The sequence below is a fragment of the Scyliorhinus torazame genome, unplaced genomic scaffold, assembly GCF_047496885.1.
Source record: "Scyliorhinus torazame isolate Kashiwa2021f unplaced genomic scaffold, sScyTor2.1 scaffold_1772, whole genome shotgun sequence".
Taxonomy (NCBI): domain Eukaryota; kingdom Metazoa; phylum Chordata; class Chondrichthyes; order Carcharhiniformes; family Scyliorhinidae; genus Scyliorhinus; species Scyliorhinus torazame.
Window position 1 is genome coordinate 1 of NW_027309499.1, and position 22,080 is coordinate 22,080.

The window sequence follows — 22,080 nt, forward strand, 5'->3', positions numbered from 1 at the left end:
ATGACAGCCGTGACGCATATATGGTGGCATCCTCGGAGCTCTCCTGGGAGGCGGGTGGGGGAGACAACCCGGGTGGGCCGGCTGGAGGTATTGCGGGCGAACGGACATGTGGTCAGTGGGAGGGATGGGTCATTAAGTATGGATCCTCACCTCTGCAGAATGTGTTGATCTCAGCGTGACCGCTCTGTCCACGGCCACCACCTCCAAGGCCCATTCCTCGGATGTGGTGAGGATTCTGATGTCCGGCACCCCGCCGCCAGTCTGGGCCCTATCCCGACATCTGTGGGACAGCTTCTCCTGCGGAGACACATGGAGGGCATCATTAGCCACATGCGTGTGGTGGAGGGGGAGGGCGGAGGGGGTGCCAGGTGCAGTCTCATCGGAGTCAAGGGTTGTGTTGGGGCCTGTGCCAACTCACCTGTGCAGCCCGCTGAGGGTCGTTGACCTCGCGACACTGGGTACCGGTCCTTCTGGTCACCCTGCCCGAGCTGACGGCCACTGCCACTTCCTCCCAGGTTACCCACCGGGACCCTCGAGGGAACAGGATATCCCTCGTGGCCTCGACCACCTCCAGAAGCCTCCCCGAATCGTGGGGCTGGTCATCTCAGCGCCATGGGTGTGAGCAGAGTGGGGTTGGCTGTGCAGGGGCGGTCTATGTGCTGGTCTACCTTATTAGCGAGGTTCTGGGAGAGACACAGAACATTGGTTAGACCAGTGTTTTCCAAACTTTTTTTCCGGGGACCCATTTTTACCAACCGGTCAACCTTCACGACGCACGCTGGCCGACCTTCGCGACCCACGCCAGCCGACGGGTGCGATCCACCATTTTCTCTTACCTTGTTTGTTGCTGACAAAAATGGGGGAAATGGTTTTGGGTCCCTTTGGCCCCAATGGTCCCTTTGGCCCCCCGAACTTGAAAACAAAAGGCTACAACCATATAAAAACAAATGCGGCCGCACTGCACATGCGCACCGATGAACAGTCAAAGAAACAAAATGGAATTTTGAAGTAAGACTTCAATTCATAGCAACATCTTTCCCATTGTTCGGGATCCCAAAGTGCTTCTTGGCCATTTACTTTTTTGTAAATAAACACAGCAGCCAGTTTTCAAAGGCACAGTTCCACCAACAGCAGTGGAATAAATAATCAGTTTTGATCATGTTGGCCACTGGATAAGTATTGGCTGGAATACCAGGAGAATTCCCCAGCTCATCTTTCAGTAATGCCATGGGGCTAAGATACATCCTGGTTTAACATCTGATTCGAAGGGTAGCAATTCTAACAATGTGACTCTCTCAAAACTGCACTGAAGTATCAGCCAAGATGGAGTTCTTAAGTGAGGTTTAAACCCCCAACCTCTTGCTCAGAAATGAAATGTTACCAACGAAGCCAAGCTGACACTTGCTGCCATCTCTGATGTTGGCTCCTGTTTGGCAGGGTCGCAGGTGCAAGTACCTCACTCGGGGCGCAAATCCTCCTTTATACGGCCAGATAGTGAAGCTGAGCAGGCATGCCCACGGTGGAGGGTACCAACCTGCACCCATCTATGCAGTATTAATATTAGTCTCTGTTACCAATCAGGAACCCATGGCTGACTTTGCCATCCTCCCATGCCAGCATTTACCAAACCTGCGACTTCTACCACCGAGAGGAACAAAGGCAGCAGGGACACACACCTGCGAGTTTCCCCCCAAACCACACACCACCCTGACTTGGGAATACGTAGCTATTCCTTTGCCATTCCAGGTCAGAATCCTAGAACCCCCTTCCTTCAGCAATCAGTGTGGCTACACCACACTGGCTTCAGCGGTTCATGATGTGTTCGGTAGTCTGGGTCGATGTGGACTGCACTTGGTGCAGTGTAGCGAGAGACAGACCTCCAACACTTGATAAGATGCAACACGATTTTATTTAACATCTAAACTATTATACATGTTCAACTGTGGGTTGACACTATGCTGACTTGACTGGAGACCTGATACTAGCCTAACCAGACTTACTAGCTACCACATGGTGTTTGCACTGGCTAGCTCACTAACTCTGACTGTCTCAGAGGCTGGGTCCCGAGAGAGAGTGGGAACACTGCTGCCCTCTGGCTTTATAGTGGTAGTGCCCTGTCTGGTGATTGGCTGCACTGTGCTGTGTGCTTACTGGTCATCCTGTCTGTCAATCACTGCCTGTCTGCACTCCATTATATACATAGATGTATATTATGACATCTCTCCCCCCCCCTTTTTTTCTTTTTTTTTGTATCATGTGTGTTGAGATAATAAATATTAAGGTGTATGTGCGTGTGGATGTGTATATGTGCGTGACTATATACAGAATGTGATAAAATGGCCTCATGTACACAGGAAGGTGTCGCTAGTGCGGATATAGGGCAGATGAAACGGTAAAAAACGATATTTACAGAGGTCAAAACGATAAGGTAACACAGTTGTGCAAAAGTTCAGTCTATAAGTTTAGTCTCTGCGGCGGGCGACAAATTCTGGTTGACCGCCTCAAGGGTGGATCAGGGGCCGCCTGCACTTGGATAGGCGGGACTGCCGCCAATGCGGTGGTCGCAGAGGTCGTCAGGATTGCTGGTAGACCGGTGGCCTTGTGGCAGGGCACGTCCGGAGGAAGCATTGTGTGAGGCGGGACATCATGGTTAGGTGGCGGGCATGGAACTCTGCGCAGCGCCCGGCTGTTGCGTCGTCGGAAGGAGACATCAGCCATGCAGACGAGGAACGATCTCGGGGCCACTTGCTTGACCACCACAGCTGTGGCGGACCAGCCGCCGTCAGGCAACTGCACGCGAACACGATCAGTTGGGACCAGCTCAGGGAGATCCGTGGCATGACCGTCGTATGCTTGCGCGGGAGACAACCCAGTGGACAGCGGGGATGCTCTGTATGCCAGCAGCGCCAAGTTGAAGTCGGAGCCTGAGTCTGCAGCCTTGCATGGTAATCTCTTGACAATATGGACCCCTTTTTCGGCCTTCCCGTTTGACTGCGGGTAGTGGAGGCTGGAGGTTACGAGACGCAAGTTGTATAGGCGGGCAAAATCAGACCATTCCTGGCTGTAAAAACAGGGACCGTTGTCACTCATCACCGTGAGCGGTATCCCATGCCTGGCAAACGTTCCTTTGCATGCTTTAATCACCGCCTTCGACGTGAGGTCGGATAGTTTAACCACTTCAGGGTAATTAGAGAAGTAGTCGATCAGGAGGACATAGTCACGCCCCTTGGCGTGGAAAAGGTCGACACCGACTTTGGACCATGGGGAGGTCACTATCTCATGTTGCTGCAGTTTCTTTGGTTTGAGCTGGCTGAAATTTCTGACATGTGGGGCAGTTGAGGACCGTATTGGCAACGTTCTGGCTGATGCCCGGCCAATAGACTGCCTCTCGAGCTTTGCGTCGACATTTCTCGACCCCCAGGTGACCCTCGTGGAGTTGGCCGAGCACCATAGCTCGTATGCTCTGCGGAATCACAATCCTATCGAGCTTCATGAGGATGCCGTCCACCACCGTCAGGTCGTTCTTGACGTTGTAAAACTGGGGACACTGTCCCTTCTGCCAGCCATTCATGAGGTGCTACATCACGCGCTGTAGCAGAGGATCCTTGGCCGTTTCCTCACGAATTTGGATGACCCTCTCATCAGTGGCCGGAAGGTTCGAGGCACAAAATTGCACCTGCGCATCGATTTGGCAGACAAAGTCAGTTTGTTCACATGGTGTGGTGATAGATCTGGAAAGGGCATCTGCAACAATGAGTTCTTTGCCTGGCGTGTAGACAAGTTCAAAGTCATAGCGGCATAGGTTGAGAAGGATTCGTTGTAACCGAGGCGTCATGTCATTCAAATCCTTCTGGATTATGTGGACTAGTGGCCTGTGGTCCGTCTCAACCGTGAATTCTGGGAGGCCACACACACAGTCGTGAAATTTGTCGATTCCCGTTAGGAGGCCCAGGCATTCCTTCTCGATCTGAGCGTACCGTTGCTCAGTGGGCGTCATGGCTCTGGAGGCATACGCAACTGGGGCCCATGAGGAGGAGTCATCCCGTTGAAGGAGCACCACCCCAATACCGTCCTGGCTCGCGTCAGTGGATATTTTGGTCTCTTTGGTAGGTTCGAAGAACGCCAGAACCGGGGCTGTGGTGAGTTTTGCCCTCAGCTCACACCATTCGTTCTCATAAGCGGGCAGCCACTGGAATTCCTTCGACTTTTTGACGAGATGACAGAGGGCTGTGGTGTGTGTCGCCATGTTGGGAATGAACTTCCCGAGGAATTTGATCATCCCTAGAAAGCGGAGGACCGCCTTCTTGTCCTCTGGGATCGCCGAGACCTTGTCAGCATCTAGCCGCACGCCTTGCTGCGAGATGTGGTCACTAAGGAATTTGATTACTGATTGACCGAACGAGCACTTCGCTCTGTTGAGTCGGAGGCCATGCTCATGGATTCTGTGGAATACCTGCTTGAGGCAATCAATATGTTCTTGAGGAGTTGTGGACCAGATTATGACATTGTAAACATACACGCGCACCCCCTCGATACCCTCCATCATCTGTTCCATGATGCGGTGGAATATCTCTGAGGCAGAGTGATGCCAAAAGGCATCCGGTTGTAGCAGTAGTGACTGAACGGGGTGTTGAATGTGCACAGCTTGCGACTGGGTGCATCCAGCTGTATTTGCCAGAACCCCTTGGAGCCGTCCAGCTTCGTAAAGAGTTTGGCATGAGCCATCTCGCTGGTCAACTCTTCTCGTTTTGATATCGGGTAATGTTCCCTCATGATATTGCGGTTTAAATCCTTGAGGTCGATGCAGATTCAAAGCTCCCCTGACGGACGCAGACCATAGAGCTGACCCAGTCCGTGGGTTCTGTGACCTTTGATATGATGCCCTGGTCCTGGAGGTCCTGTAACTGCTGCTTGACGCGGTCCTTGAGGGGCGCCGGCACCCGACGTGGTGCGTGGATCACAGGGATGGCGTTCGATTTGAGCAGGATTTTGTATCGGTATGGGAGTGTACCCATTCTGTCGAACACGCTGTGGTACTGCGTGGTGATGTCATCAATTTCAGCCTGGAAGTTCTCATCAGGTGAAGCCGTCGCCTGTGAGGATGACATGGTGTGGACTCGCTGAACCAAGTTCAGGAGTTTGCAGACCCGAGCACCGAGCAGGGATGCTCTGTCAGGTCCCACGATCTCAAATCGCAGTGTCGCTTAAAATGACTGACTGGAAACTCCGAGCTGGTATGAGCCACTGGCTGCTATGGCATTACCATTGTAGTCAAGGAGCTGACAGGCCAGTGGAAGAATGCTTGGTCTGACGCGGATGGTGTCGAGATCAGATTTGGAGATGAGGTTCGCCGGTGCCCGGTGTCCAGTTTGAGCCGGATGCGAGCCTTGTTGACTGTGAGGACAGCACACCACTCGTCCACGCTGAGGATCCGGAGGTGCTTCGCTGTCTTGGAGAAAGGCAGCGCATGCTTCGTAATGATGCCCACCCGGTATGGAGATTTGAGGCACGCAGCATCAGGATCTGTTGGGCTGTCGGGGTCGGAGTCTGGCATGGCCTGCTGTATTAAACGGACGCTTCTGCACCGCGGCTGGGATTGCTGGATGCTGGGCAGTGTAGCAGATCTGCAAAGGGCTGCGTAGTGGCCAAGCTTGCCACACTGTAGATACCCGTCGTGATTTTGCCAGACATTGCCGCTTTAAATGGGCGGAGCCACAATTCAGACACGTCATGACGTCAACGCGTTCCATGTGCCATCGCGCATGCGCAGTGCGGTCGAACAACGTATGCACCTGGGCAGTCTGGTCGTCGGTCTCGCCGTCCCCTCGGTTGTGGCACGCATGCGCAGGGGCCCGGAAAAAGCGTGCGGAATGGCCACTCTCGTCGATACTTAGGCCCTGCATTTGTGCGATGGCCTGCACCCGTTCCGCCTCGTGGGAGGTTAGCTTTGCCGTTTCTGCAGCCCTGATGTGGGGGTACCGATTGTTAGCATGTTCGTGGAGAACGCACGTTTCGATGGCGATGGTGAGGGTGAGCAGCTTGACTTTCAGGAGCTGCTGACGAAGGGAATCGGAGTGGACCCCAAAACCGATCTGATCCCGGATCATGGAATCAGTGGTCAAGTCATAGTTACATGACTGCGCGAGGATGCGGAGATGGGTCAGAAAGGATTGAAAAGGTTCATCCTTATCCTGAAGCCTCTGCTGGAAAACATACCGTTCAAAGCTCTCATTCACCTCAATGTCCCAGTGGCTGTCGAACGTCAGTAGGACTGTTTTAAATTTTGTCTTGTCTTCGCCTTCAGCGAATGTAAGGGAGTTGTAGATTTGAATGGCGTGGTCCCCGGCTGTGGAGAGGAATAGTGCGATATTCCTGGCGTCCGATGTGGCCTCGAAGTCGGTGGCTTCTGGATACTTTTGTTGAAGATCTTCCAATTTGCACAGAGGTTGCCAGCGATGCGGAGCTGCGGAGGAGGGCGGACGTTTTCCATGTCACCAGATGGCTGTTTGCTGGTCAATGCTGATTCACTCAAGGTAGGTCCATCAATTTTCAGCATCACTCACTGGTACCATGATGTGTTGGGTAGGCTGGGTCGATATGGACTGCACTTGATGCAGTGTAGCGAGAGACAGACCTCCAACACTTGATAAGATGCAACACAATTTTATTTAACATCTAAACTATTATACATGTTCAACTGCGGGTTGACACTATGCTGACTTGACTGGAAACCTGATACTAGCCTAACCAGACTTACTATCTACCAGCCCACTAACTCGGACTGTCTCAGAGGCTGGGTCCCGAGAGTGAGCGGGAAACTGGTGTCCTCTGGCTTTATAGTGGTCGTGTCCTGTCTGGTGATTGGCTGCTCTGTTGGGTGTGCTTGCTGGTCATCCCGTGTGTCAATCACGGCCTGTCTGCACTCCATTATATACATAGATGTATATTATGACAGTTCAAGGCGGCAGATCGCCAAGGCAATTAGGCGTAGGCAACAGATACTGGCCTTGTCAGTGCCGCCCACATCCCATGGCTCCAGGAAGGGGGAGGATTTAAAGGAGGTTTGTTAACTCCCCAGCAACCTGCTGTCTTCAGCTTCAACTCCGGTTTCTGTGCTGTGGGACAAATAATGAACATGATGGAATACACCATTCACTAGGATTAATAATGGCAATTGGTTTCCAGCTGCTTCCCAGCAGTTAGCCCTGCTTCCAAAGATGCCATCTCAGAAAATATTACATGGAGGTAGCAACAGGTCGGGCAACCGGGCACATCAAACTGCTCAAAACTATTTACCCTCTCATGTCCGCCTGCCACAGTCAGGTAGCCCTCCTGGTTCAGTAGGTCTAGGCCCTTTGAACCCAAGCAGAGGATGTTAAACTAATTTCCAATGTTGTACTGATCCGACTTTCCGCGACCACATCCACCAGTCGTTATTTCCCACATGGGCACGATGCAAAACATTATCTGGACTTGTGAAGGCCTCACGTCATCTGTCCCGACTTTGCCTTCTTGGTCAGCTGCTGCTCAAGATCAGCGTTGGGTCAATGAAAGTTCCTGTGCCTATTTCTAGGCTCCACCGCTCGCTCCCCCCCCCCCGCAAAAAACGGCAAAATCTAGGTGAACCTTGCAAACTTCGACTAGTTTCTCCAGTTCTGCAGCTCTCCTCCTTAGGCCACACTTGGAGTGTAGTGTTCAATTCCGGTCGCCACACTACCAGAAGGATGTGGAGGCTTTAGAGCGAGTGCAGAATAGATTTACCAGAAATTTGCCTGGTATGGAGGGCAATAGCTATGAGGAGAGGTTGAATAAACTCGGTTTGTTCTCACTGGAACGACGGAGGTTGAGGGGCGACCTGATAGAGGTCTACAAAATTATGAGGGGCATAGATAGAGCTTTTCCCCAGGGTAGAGGGGTCAATTACTAGGGGGCATAGGTTTAAGGTGCGAGGGGCAAGGTTTAGAGTAGATGTACGAGGCAAGTTTTTTTACACAGAGGGTAGTGGGTGCCTGGAACCCGTTACCGGAGGAGGTGGTGGAAGCAGGGACGATAGTGACGTTTAAGGGGCATCTTGACAAACACGTGAATAGGATTGGAATAGAGGGATGAGGGATACGGACCCAGGAAGTGTAGAAGATTGTAGTTTAGTCGGGCAGCATGGTCGGCACGGGCTTGAAGGGCCTGTTCCTGTGCTGTACTTTTCTTTGTTCTTTGTTCCTCAACGGGATGCATGATGCCTGCTGAAGAAATTCGGGCAGTCTTTTATTCCCCCCCGCCCCCGTTTACCCCCAGACAGCCTGCAGTCAGCCCTCTGACATCCCCCTACCTCACAGAACGTACCAGGAATGCATCAGTTGCAAAGCTATCCCCAGCATTGCACAGGCTTCCTGTGAAAGCTGATTTCCTGTCAAGCTTGCTGGGAATGTTTATCAAAATAAGGGCTTAATGCGAAAACTTTGACAGAGCCTGTGCCCAGACCCCTACTACATGCACTTAAATTTCCAATCATTATATCTGCAGGTCTGAGCATGCAGTCATTTAAAAAAAATAATCCTCACAAAACATTTTAAATGACATAACTATTACCTGTCTTAACAGCAAACATTAGTTGATGCTTTCTGAAACTGGTGATCATTGTGTACTTAATACTTAACATGTTTTGTATCATGGTTATTCATGGTGCTGTCAAGCGTTGGATTGTTTCAGCTTTTAGTGCTATTAGTTGAGGTAAATATTGGTCAAGACAGAAGGCAAAACCCCTTCTGACCCGCTCTAAAATAGTGCCAAAATAGTACACCCACCTGAGCAGGCAGGCAGGCCCTTGGTTTAACATCAAATGCAAAACGGCACCTCCAACAGGGCAGCACCCCCTCAGTGCTTCCACCTTAAAATTATGCGCTCAAGTCTCCGAGTGGGATTTGAACCCACAACCTGCTGACTCAAGAGGCGGGATTGCGAGTAACTGATGGCAAGCCCAACCGAAAGAGAAGCAAAATTAATTTCATAAATCCGCTGAACAAAATGCAAAAGGGGAATGGGGTAAGAGTTTGCATCCACTGGATGTGGTTGAGGCAAATAGCTTGGTTTGCCAAGGAGGGCAAATGAGTACATGATTAAAAAAAGGGAACAGAATGATGTGCAGGTTTGGATCAGGCAGATGGAATGAGAGGAGTCTCCTATTTCTGCGCTACATATCCAATGTGGGGAAAATAGGTACCTACCCATCGGACAGTCACAACACACCATCCCAATCTTCAGCGCTCCCTAAGGGCAATTATGATGCCATTAGACGTGACTTGGGGGGGATAAGGTGGAGAAGTAGGCTGCAAGTGTTGGGCACACTGGATAAGTGGGGCTTGTTCAAGGATCAGCTACTGCGTGTTCTTGATAAGTATGTACCGGTCAGACAGGGAGGAAGGCGTCGAGCGAGGGAACCGTGGTTTACCAAGGAAGTGGAATCTCTTGTTAAGAGGAAGAAGAAGGCCTATGTGAAGATGAAGTGTGAAGTTTCGGTTGGGGCGATGGATAGTTACAAGGTAGCGAGGAAGGATCTAAAGAGAGAGCTAAGACGAGCAAGGAGGGGACATGAGAAGTATTTGGCAGGAAGGATCAAGGAAAACCCAAAAGCTTTCTATAGGTATGTCAGGAATAAGCGAATGACTAGGGAAAGAGTAGGACCAGTCAAGGACAGGGATGGGAAATTGTGTGTGGAGTCTGAAGAGATAGGCGAGATACTAAATGAATATTTTTCGTCAGTGTTCACTCAGGAAAAAGATAATGTTGTGGAGGAGAATGCTGAGCCCCAGGCTAATAGAATAGATGGCATTGAGGTACGAAGGGAAGAGGTGTTGGCAATTCTGGACAGGCTGAAAATAGATAAGTCCCCGGGACCTGATGGGATTTATCCTAGGATTCTATGGGAGGCCAGGGAAGAGATTGCTGGACCTTTGGCTTTGATTTTTATGTCATCATTGGCTACAGGAATAGTGCCAGAGGACTGGAGGACAGCAAATGTGGTCCCTTTGTTCAAAAAGGGGAGCAGAGACAACCCCGGCAACTATAGACCGGTGAGCCTCACGTCTGTAGTGGGTAAAGTCTTGGAGGGGATTATAAGGGACAAGATTTATAATCATCTAGATAGGAATAATATGATCAGGGATAGTCAGCATGGCTTTGTGAAGGGTAGGTCATGCCTCACAAACCTTATTGAGTTCTTTGAGAAGGTGACTGAACAGGTAGACGAGGGTAGAGCAGTTGATGTGGTGTATATGGATTTCAGCAAAGCGTTTGATAAGGTTCCCCACGGTAGGCTATTGCAAAAAATACGGAGGCTGGGGATTGAGGGTGATTTAGAGATGTGGATCAGAAATTGGCTAGCTGAAAGAAGACAGAGGGTGGTGGTTGATGGGAAATGTTCAGAATGGAGTACAGTCACAAGTGGAGTACCACAAGGATCTGTTCTGGGGCCGTTGCTGTTTGTCATTTTTATCAATGACCTAGAGGAAGGCGCAGAAGGGCGGGTGAGTAAATTTGCAGACGATACTAAAGTCGGTGGTGTTGTCGATAGTGTGGAAGGATGTAGCAGGTTACAGAGGGATATAGATAAGCTGCAGAGCTGGGCTGAGAGGTGGCAAATGGAGTTTAATGTAGAGAAGTGTGAGGTGATTCACTTTGGAAGGAATAACAGGAATGCGGAATATTTGGCTAATGGTAAAGTTCTTGAAAGTGTGGATGAGCAGAGGGATCTAGGTGTCCATGTACATAGATCCCTGAAAGTTGCCACCCAGGTTGATAGGGTTGTGAAGAAGGCCTATGGAGTGTTGGCCTTTATTGGTAGAGGGATTGAGTTCCGGAGTCGGGAGGTCATGTTGCAGCTGTACAGAACTCTGGTCCGGCCGCATTTGGAGTATTGCGTACAGTTCTGGTCACCGCATTATAGGAAGGACGTGGAGGCTTTGGAGCGGGTGCAGAGGAGATTTACTAGGATGTTGCCTGGTATGGAGGGAAAATCTTATGAGGAAAGGCTGACGGACTTGAGGTTGTTTTCGTTGGAGAGAAGAAGGTTAAGAGGAGACTTAATAGAGGCATACAAAATGATCAGGGGGTTGGATAGGGTGGACAGTGAGAGCCTTCTCCCGCGGATGGATATGGCTGGCACGAGGGGACATAACTTTAAACTGAGGGGTAATAGATATAGGACAGAGGTCAGAGGTAGGTTCTTTACGCAAAGAGTAGTGAGGCCGTGGAATGCCCTACCTGCTACAGTAGTGAACTCGCCAACATTGAGGGCATTTAAAAGTTTATTGGATAAACATATGGATGATAATGGCATAGTGTAGGTTAGATGGCTTTTGTTTTGGTGCAACATCGTGGGCCGAAGGGCCTGTACTGCGCTGTATTGTTCTATGTTCTATGTTCTATTTGTCAGAATGTACACCAAAGCCCTAAAATCATAATTGTTTTGTGGAGAAAAATCACCAACGAATCACCATTTTTCATTCAAAGTACACGTTGATCATACTATACGACTTGCACTCAATTTACCGTTAACACAATAAAGGGCGCTATTCAATAAAGGGCGCTATTCTCCTAAACATTGACAGTGTCATTTGGGAGAGTTTGGTGGGGTGTTTCCCGCTGGCTTTTTGAGTGAGATCCAGACCTGGATTCTCCCACACTTCTGAGTCTCGGGGAGTTCCTCCCTGGTCTAGCCCACACAAGAAATGTTTTCAGCAGGGGGGAGCTGAACTCACCACGAGACCGGCTCCTCAGAGTTTGGGTCGCCATTTTGAAAGGGTGCCTAGATCACAGTGAGATTGAGGCTCCTCTACAGCCCCCACCATGGGCAATGCCGCCCCCACAGATATGGGCATTAACCACCCCCCCCCCCCACTCGCAACTTCGCCCCACTTTCAGGACCCCTCTCAACCTTTACGTCCCCATCCTTCATACCCTCCCTTTCATGGGCATAGCCCCCCTCAGGCTCCGACTCTCGACAATGCCAGCCTGGCACCTGGCAGTGCCAATGGGGAGTGCCAAGGTACTCCCCTGCCCTGCCCCCGAACACCCGGGGGTGGGGGCTCCAATGGCTTCCATGAACCTGAGATTGGCCTTCATGCCTGGTCTCCATTTGTAGGCACCAGATCTAATCAGCACCTGGGTGAGGCCTCACTCGTGTCTCCCGGGAGACTGCAACCTCAAATAGGCGTGCCGGGCACCACGGGTTGGGTGACCGGTGCAGCGCAAAGCCAGATTTGGGCCTCTCCTGTAATGCTCCCAGCGTGCCTGGATCAGCAACACAGTGGGAGAACCATGCCCAAAATGTCTCAAAGGTCCTTCACAGGTGCATTCTCAAACATCCAACCCACAATAAGGAGATATTAGGGAAGGATAAGCAATGAGGGCAGAATTTCCCAGGAGAAAATTATTCAAAGATATACATTTCTCGGAAAGTCTTTACAGGTGGGAAATTGGCCTCCAATGGGAAAGTTGTTTATATTTCCAATGGGGGAGAGATTTAAAGTGGTATTGGGTACGAGTGAATTAATTGGCTGATGTTTCTCCTCTCTCTCTGGATTCGGTTTCATCGGGTGGGTTTATTGCTGGGGTGCCCGGGTATTGTCCTGCCCGCAACCACCCAGGGGGCTTCGAATGGCCTTGGAGACCCCCCACCCCCACCCCACCTCACCTCGACGTATCTGGATCACGCCCAGCAAGACGCGATGCAGATTGCACCAGGCGTGGCGACTTGGTGCTCTCAATGGGCGGAGCGGAGCTTGATTTGGGGCTCCTGCAGGATTCGCCCGCGATGGATGAATCACGCCCTAGATGTTTAACAGGAGCGAGACGGATACATAAGGGGGAAAGGAATGTAAGAATAGGGTGAGGTGGCATATAAACAATGGTATGGGCCGAATGGCCAGCAATCGTATGTGATGCACGTGATGAAATATCATTGCAACCCGAGTTTCAATCAATGATTACAGGAACAACTGAAAGATTGGATTTGAGGGGGGATAGCAGCTTTCCTGGTGAATTGGAATAATTAAGAAAATCACTGAGTTTGGTTATTTGTCAAAATCCCACTCTTCCATGTGTTTCATTTTTCAATGGTTTTCACATTAGTGAGATGGTTTGGTTAACTGTAATGTGCTGAATGCATGCGGTTTTTAATCTCTTCTTTATATAAAGCTTGCAAGAGCCTGCTTTTAAAGTCGAATTAGCTTTGGCTCTGGTGTATTGTTTTGTTAAGTCCAGGGGTAAACTGTTTATGGAGTATCTGGAACGCTCAATATAATTAAGCAATTCTGTAATGTACAGTGTGTCACATACTGCAATCAAAGGCACATGGAATGCATCCCAGAGTGCTAAAAGAGATGGCTAGGGAAATTGCAAATGCACTAGTGATAATTTACCAAAATTCACGAGACTCTGGTGTGGTCCCGGCGGATTGGAAATTAGCAAACGTGACACCACTGTTTAAAAAAAGGAGGTAGGCAGAAAGCGGGTAATTATAGGCCAGTGAGCTTAACTTCGGTAGTCGGGAAGATGCTGGAATCTATCATCAAGGAAGATATAGCGAGGCATCTGGATGGAAATTGTCCCATTGGGCAGACGCAGCATGGGTTCATAAAGGGCAGGTCGTGCCTAACTAATTTAGTGGAAATGTTTGAGGACATTACCAGTGCGGTAGATAACGGGGAGCCAATGGATGTGGTATATCTGGATTTCCAGAACGCCTTTGACAAGGTGACACACAAACGGTTGCTGCATAAGATAAAGGTGCATGGCATTAAGGGTAAAGTAGTAGCATGGATAGAGGGTTGGTTAATTAATAGAAAGCAAAGAGTGGGGATTAATGGGTGTTCTCCTGGGGATTAATGGGTGTTTCTCAGGGATCAGTGTTGGGCCCACAATTGACATAGATGATTTGGAGTTGGGGACCAAAGGCAATGGGCGGAATTCTGCCACCCCCCACGCCGGGTGGGAGAATCGCCAGGGCGCCGCGCGAACGCCGCCCGACGCGATTCTCCCACCCACCCCCAAACCGGCGCGCCGCGAATCACAGCTGGCCACTGGGAGAATCGCCGCTTGCTGTTGGTAATGGGCGAGCAGCGATTCTCCGGCCCGGATGGGCCGAGCGGCCTGCCCAACACGACAGTTTCCCGCCGGCGCCATCCACACCTGGTCGCTGCCGGCAGGAGCAGCCCGGGAACGCTGGGGGGGGGGGCGGCCTGTGGGGGGGGGGCGAGTGGGGTTCCTGCACCGGGGTGGTGCTCAAAAGGGGTCTGGCCCGCGATCGGTGCCCACCGATTGGCGGGCCGGCCTCTCTGAAGGAGGACCTCCTTTCCTCCGCTGCCCCGCAAGATCCATCCGACATCTTCTTGCGGGGCAGCCTTGGGGAGGACGGCAACCGCGCATGCGTGGGTGACATCATTTATGCGGCGCCGGTCATGTCATTTACGCGGCGCCAAGGCCCGGCACGGGTAAATGACGCGGCGCCGCTCCTAGCCCCCGGGGTCGGGAGAATAGGGGGCTGGGAACAGCCTCCGACGCCGGAGTGAAACACTCCAGTTTTCACTCCGCCCTCGGGACGTAGTCTCCCGATGGGAGAATTGCGCCCAATGTGTCCAAGTTTGCAGGCGACACAAAGTTGAGTGGTAAAGCAAAAAGTGCAGAGGATACCGGAAGTCTGCAGAGGGATTTGGATAGGCTAAGTGAATGGGCTAGAGTCTGGCAGATGGAATACAATGTTGACAAATGTGAGGTTATCCATTTTGGTAGGAATAACAGCAAAAGGGATTATTACTTAAATGATAAAAGATCAAAACTTGCTGCTGTGCAGAGACCTGGGTGTGCTAGTGCATGAGTCGCAAAAAAGTTGGTTTACAGGTGCAACAGGTGATTAAGCAGGCAAATGGAATTTTGTCCTTCATTGCTAGAGAGATGGAGTTTAAGACTAGGGAAGTTATGCTGCAATTGTATAACATATTAGTGAGGCCACACCTGGAGTATTGTGTTCAGTTTTGCTCTCCTTACTTGAGAAAGGACGTACTGGCACAGGAGGGTGTGCAGAGGAGATTCACCAGGTTAATCCCAGAGCTAAAGGGGTTGGATTACGAAGAGAGGTTGAGTAGACTGGGACTGTACTCGTTGGAATTTAGAAGGATGAGGGGGGGGGGAATCTTATTGAAACATATAAAATTATGAAGGGAATAGATAAGATAGATGTGGGCAGGTTGTTTCCACTGGCGGGTGAAAGCAGAACTAGGGGACATAGCCTCAAAATAAGGGGAAGTAGATTTTAGGACTGAACTTGGGAGAAACTTCTTCACCCAAAGGGCGTCATCAGTGACGTTTCTCCACAACTGCCCCTGGAGTGACAGTCATGGGGTTTAAACTTTGTTGTACACACAGACTCAGAATAATGACACCAGCTTGATCTGTCTTGTTACTGCATCTCGCTTCAGAGACTGTTTTTCATCACAGCAGCAAGTATGACAGCCGATATTTCTATTCATTTTTTAAAAAGCTGCCCTACCCACCAAGCCTTCTGCTCAATCTTGAGACTTCAGAATCATATCCCCTCTCAACCAGGTTTATGAACAACTTCTTATGCTCAATAACAATGGTTTCCATCATACTGCCATCGGGTCCCCACTGGGGGTTCCCTGTTTGGCCTCCATCGAATCGTCGCCGTGCCTTACCCTTTCCAATCTTTTTAACCTGCGGCGGATATCTTGCACCGCTCATCGGCGTGGTACAAAAGTCCGTCTTTGCCCACCAACATTAGCGTGTAGTCAGTGTTGCGTGTCCCCGCCACTACCTACATCGCAGCTTTTTTTCCCCTTTTTCGCACCTCACAACTATGGCTCCAACCGCAACACCTTTATCGGGTGGTAAATTAAAACATACTCACCCACATAGGAGACTCATCATTCTGCCGGATTTCTGTGGGCCAACCTGCTCACAGCGCCAAAATCTGCAGGAGCGTTTTCAGGGACGGAGTATTGAGCTGGCTTTTACGTGGGGATTCTCTCATTTAGTTCCAGCTCAGCTAAACACAAAGACCCGGGGAGACAGCCACTCTGGTTAAGGCGGCTTTATTTTCCAAGCCTGGTCCACGCACGAGGCAGAGTGATTTGGATAAACGTCAAAACCACTCTGCCTTGCATTGCTCTAGGTTCAGCAGTTATACAAGTTCCAAAAATCAGTAGCCCTCCCTCAGCTGGACTCGGTCCAATACTTGTAGCTGTCGATTTTACCTTGACCAAAGAATTTTTCTTTAGGCAGCATGGTGACTGTGTGATCAGCTCATGATTTAACCCCATCCTGTTCCCTGGCCATCTGTTGTTTTTCAGGACGTTGCATCTGTTATCTCTTGCCCTTCCCTACTCCCATTTCTCTTACGAAAGAGAAAATGCTGGAAAATCTCAGCAAGTCTGGCAGCATCTGTAGGGAGAGAGAAGAGCTAACGTTTCGAGTCCGATGACTCTTTGTCAAAGCCATTTCTCTTATATCGGATGGTTCTTGCTTGTACCATAGTCTGTCTGAGCACAGGATGCTGAATCTACTGATAAGAATGGCTTATTAAGCTGGCTGTGTTAATGCTGACCACATTATTTCGGTCTGATTCTGTCTGTCTTAGGAACGTGGTCAAGTTAGCTCGCTTAAATCCCATCATACATTCCGGCCACTACTATTAGCAAGAGTTTAAATACTCATTACTGTTTTTTTCTAAGAATACATGTTTAATGGTTAATAATGATTACTCGGTATACTTTCTATGATTAGTCTCAATCCTCAATAAACTAACTTATGTCGAACTATTTTTTTTAAAAAAATTTAGAGCACCCAATTCATTTCTTCCAATTAAGGGGCAATTTAGCGTGGCCAATTCTTGCTACCCTGAACATCTTTGGGTTGTGGAAGTGAAACCCATGCAGACACTGGGAAAATGTGCAAACTCCACACGGACAGTGACCCAGGGTCAGGATTCGAACCCGGGTCCTCAGCGCCGTAGTCCCAGTGCTAACCACTGCATCATGTGCCGCCCCATGAAGAACTATTCTAATGTTATCCTAGCTATCAGGTTTTAAGCGGTCTCATCTCAGGACCCCCCCCTCACATGGGCATCCAAGAATGAAAATATCGGAGGGGTTTTTCATCACAAAGGAAGCGACACCATTGTGGACTCCCATCATCACTGCTGCATTGGCTGCAGAAAAGCATATCACGTTTTTCCAAGGAGTGTTGTTTTCCTTAAGAACACTGTCCAGAAGTTGGAAAATGTTTTTGCCACTTGATCTCTCTGTCGTTGTCGCGTTTCACATAGCACACTGCTCACCCAGTTCACATCTGCCTCAAAGAACCGAACAATGATAGGATAGAGTTGTTCCTCCGCACCAGGGTCAGAACGACCATCGGTTTGTCCAGCGTGAAGCAAACTTCGAAGCAATCGGGCTGTCCGTAAACATAATTTTCACAAATCAGTCAAATGATCGGCAGCAGAAAATGCCACATTGTGCTCAATCAAGAAATGTGTCATCAAAGTTTCTGCTCTTATGACTGAGTAGTCATTTTGTTGCGTGAAAGGTTTGAAGGGTGCTTTCCTGTGCCAAAGCATGATGTTTCTTGGATCACATATGTGCCTGTATGTCATTTGCTCCTCTGTGAGCGATGCCGAAGTCCGATGAGCAGACGTTACTTGGCGCAGTGTATTCCATCCTTTCTCGATTGTACAATAAAGAATCATCTTGATGTGAGGTCCTTGAACGTCTGTTTTCTACATTTAGTACCAGATTACTAAGTCATAGATCATAGAATTTACAGTGCAGAAGGAGACCATTCGGCCCATCGAGCCTTCACCGGCTCTTGGAAAGAGCACCCTACCCAAGCCCACACCTCCACCCTATCCCCATAACCCAGTAACCCCACCCAACACTAAGGGCAATTTTGGACACTAAGGGCAATTTAGCGTGGCCAATCCACCTAACCTGCACATCTTTGGACTGTGGGAGGAAACCGGAGCACCCGAAGGAAACCCACGCAGACACAGGGAGAACGTGCAGACTCTGCACAGATAGTGACCCAAGCCGGGAATCAAACCCGGGACCCTGGAGCTGTGAAGCAATTGTGCTAACCACTGTGCTACCATGCCCCCCACACAATGAATGTGTTTGAGCTGCCGGTTCAGAACGGACTTGTTCTCCAATGCGCGCCAACAACTTTAGCCTTATGATCGGCACAAAGAAAACTAAGGTTTGCTCCAGGAAAGTCCCATCTCAGGCCCACAGTTTCAGTCCATGACCAGAAGTGTCAGCAGTGGATAAGGGCACTCATCTGAGCAGCACATTCTCTCGAGCTGCCCATACTGACGATAAGACATGCAAGAATTGCCAAAGCAAGTCTAACCCTTCAAACATCGGACAGCAAACAAAGGTCTGCCTGCCAAGCTGAAAGTTAGGACCAGAATGAAGGAGTGCACAGATTATGTAGCCCCAATACCCCAGATGTCATACTATAGTTTAAAAGTTTAATTTACTCACCAAAATGACTAGTTGTTTACCTTCATTACTGATACCCAGAATGGAGGAGACTTTAATCAGGATTCTTTCAATAAACTCAGAACAACTGATGTAAGGTAACACAAAACCTATTTTTAACAAGAGGCAAGAACTGGTTACACAATTATTATTTGCAAGTATAACTACCTATCTCTTCTTGAAACCTCCCCAGCATGCACACAAGTAGACTCTGCAGAGACGGGTGGTGAGAAAAGAATTTTACAAGACGGATAAAGTTTGCAGGGTTCAAGGCTGTCGATCTGGAGTTCCTTGGTATGAAGATGGACTCCTATGCCCAGTAGATGTCTGGACATTTTCACCCAACAGAGCTTCAACATGGAGGAATATATTGAGTTGCATCAATTCTTTCTGTCTCAGCTTTGTAGGTTTCCAAACGCCGACAAGTTACAGTGGCTACATGTTGATAACCACCCAGGGCATTTCAGGCAAGGCAGGGGGAAGTCAGTTAAGGTAGCCATCCTGCTCAGCTTATCCACTGAAAAGAAAAGAGGCTAAGGCTGAGATTCTCTGGCCTCCACACAAAATGTTTCTCGGCGACAGGTGATGGCCCGCTGTTGGCCGCTAGCGGGATCTTCTTGTCCCGCTGCTATCAATGGGATTTCCCATTGAACCCACCCCATGCTGCCGGGAAACCCATGGCAGGGTTGCGCTGTCGGCAGGAGTGAATATTCCCGCCCTCGTGAACGGCCGGAGGATCTCGCCCCAAGTTTAAAAACACCAGGTTCAAAACCTAAAGCTCGCCTCCTTCATGTGATTTACATTAGCCTTTACCATGTTTCAGTTTCTCCCCCTTCAATTAAAATGATTGCAGTTTAAAACAGCTCTTCTCCTTCAAGTAAAAGGCCTGTCAGGTGATTTATTTGAAAAGGCACTTCTGCTCCCAGTCCAAAGGTGAACTTCTGGCCTTGTTGTTCAATAAAAATATCCCAAGTGTCCAAATAATGCAACGCCCTTCCAAATCTTGAAAGAAAAGTCTAGTTCATAAAGATATGGTTTTCCCAACAGCGTGTACAAAGCAGTGCTTGCAAGACTTGGACGGTGTATCAGTGTCATGCCAAGAAGCTTAACCACTTGCACTTGAGCTGTTTTGTGAAGTATCTGAAGATCAGATATAGCAGGACAAAATACCAGACACTGAAATGTTCGCCCGAGCTGGCATGCCAAGCAGGCACATCGTCAGACATATGCAGATATCTTGGACCATTGTAGGGCAGGAGGAATTACAGAGATAGGGAGGGGCAAGGCCATGGAGTGATTTGAAAGTGAGGATGATAATTTTATTTCAAGAAAACAAAAATCAAGAAATTGCCTAACCAGAGCCAATACAGACCACTGAGCACAGAGGTGACAAGCAGAAAAAACAAGAAAACACAACCTGACAGAGTTGAGGAGTAGTACCAATTACCGCAAGCCTCTTGGCATACTTCTACAAGTCGGACAATGGCACAGTGGTCAGCACTCTCACCTCCGAGCCATACGATCGTGGGTTCGAGTCCCACTCCAGAGACAGGAGTGCAAAAATCGAGGCCGTGCCTCCAACGCACTACTGAGGGAGTGCTGCACCAAATGGAGTTGCTGTTCACTGGATGAGATGTTAAACTGGGATGGGTCTAAAAGATGCCGTGGCGCTACATCAAAGAGGTGCAGGGAAGCGCTCCCTCAACCAATGCCACCGGAAACAGATCGTCCGGCCATTAACACATTGCTGCTGGTGAGAGCCGGCGTATTTCCGCGCATGCGCCGAACGGCCGGCGTATTTCCGCGAATGCGCCGAACAGCCGGTGTGTTTCCGAGCGCAGGGGTTCCCTTCTCCACGCCGCCGCCGGGCAAAATGGCGGAGCCTTACAGGAGCCCGGTGCGGAGTAAAGTAGGCCCCCACGGAACCTGCCCGCCCGTCGATTGGTAGGCCCTGATCGCGGGCCAGGCCACCGTGGGGGTCCCCCCCCCCCCCCCGGGGTCGGATCCCCCAGCCCCCCCCCCCAGGACAGCCCCCGCACACTTACCTTCCAGGTCCCGCCGTGTAGGAGGCGAGTAATCCATGCCAGCGGGACTCGGCCAAACGCGTCGGCCACTCGGCCCATCGGGGCTGGGAGATTCGCCGGGGGGGACCGCTGTCAACGGCTCCCGACCGGCACGGCGGGAAACCCGCAGGCGCCCGAAAAACGGCGGCGGAGAATAGGAAAGCCGACGTCGAGGTGGGATTTGTGCCTCACCCCGGGGATTCTCCAACCCGGCAGAGGGTCGGACAATCCCAGTCCATATGTTTCCAGGGCAGACAAATTGAATAGATTTGAACTCACTTAAACTGAATTTAAGGGGATAATTTGAAGCAATTGCAGCATCATTTTGGGAAAGAGAACCACATGAGACAGGCAAATACCACTTCTATTTCCTACTATTTGCATTATTATTATTATTGGATTGGATTGGATTATATTTGTATACTGTCACGTGGTAAGTATCCTTCTGCGAGCAGCTCAAACAGATAATTTAGTACATGGAAAGAAAATAAAAAGAAAATACATAATAAGGCAACACAAGGTCCACAATGTTTTAGAGGAAGGCACAGAAGGGTGGGTGAGTAAATTTGCATATGATACTAAAGTCGGTGGTGTTGTCGATAGTGTGGAAGGATGTAGCAGGTTACAGAGGGATATAGATAAGCTGCAGAGCTGGGCTCAGAGGTGGCAAATGGAGTTTAATGTAGAGAAGTGTGAGGTGATTCACTTTGGAAGGAATAACAGGAATGCGGAATATTTGGCTAATGGTAAAGTTCTTGAAAGTGTGGCTGAGCAGAGGGATCTAGGTGTCCATGTACATAGATCCCTGAAAGTTGCCACCCAGGTTGATAGGGTTGTGAAGAAGGCCTATGGAGTGTTGGCCTTTATTGGTAGAGGGATTGAGTTCCGGAGTCGGGAGGTCATGTTGCAGCTGTACAGAACTCTGGTCCGGCCGCATTTGGAGTATTGCGTACAGTTCTGGTCACCGCATTATAGGAAGGACGTGGAGGCTTTGGAGCGGGTGCAGAGGAGATTTACCAGGATGTTGCCTGGTATGGAGGGAAAATCTTATGAGGAAAGGCTGACGGACTTGAGGTTGTTTTCGTTGGAGAGAAGAAGGTTAAGAGGAGACTTAATAGAGGCATACAAAATGATCAGGGGGTTGGTTAGGGTGGACAGTGAGAGCCTTCTCCCGCGGATGGATATGGCTGGCACGAGGGGACATAACTTTAAACTGAGGGGTAATAGATATAGGACAGAGGTCAGAGGTAGGTTCTTTACGCAAAGAGTAGTGAGGCCGTGGAATGCCCTAACTGCTACAGTAGTGAACTCGCCAACATTGAGGGCATTTAAAAGTTTATTGGATAAACATATGGATGATAATGGCATAGTGTAGGTTAGATGGCTTTTGTTTCGGTGCAACATCGTGGGCCGAAGGGCCTGTACTGCGCTGCATTGTTCTATAATGTAAATACATAGACACCAGTATCGGA

At 49.7% G+C, this 22,080-nt stretch overlaps 1 long non-coding RNA gene across 1 annotated transcript in view; it reads right to left on the reverse strand.

Moving 5' to 3' along the window:
* Positions 1-167: 167 nt before the first annotated feature.
* Positions 168-22,080, reverse strand: part of LOC140407668 (uncharacterized) — a 28,063-nt gene continuing 6,150 nt past the window's right edge. Inside the window, exon 3 of the long non-coding RNA XR_011939747.1 lies at positions 168-297. This is a non-coding gene — a long non-coding RNA (uncharacterized lncRNA). The remainder of the gene's footprint in view (positions 298-22,080) is intronic.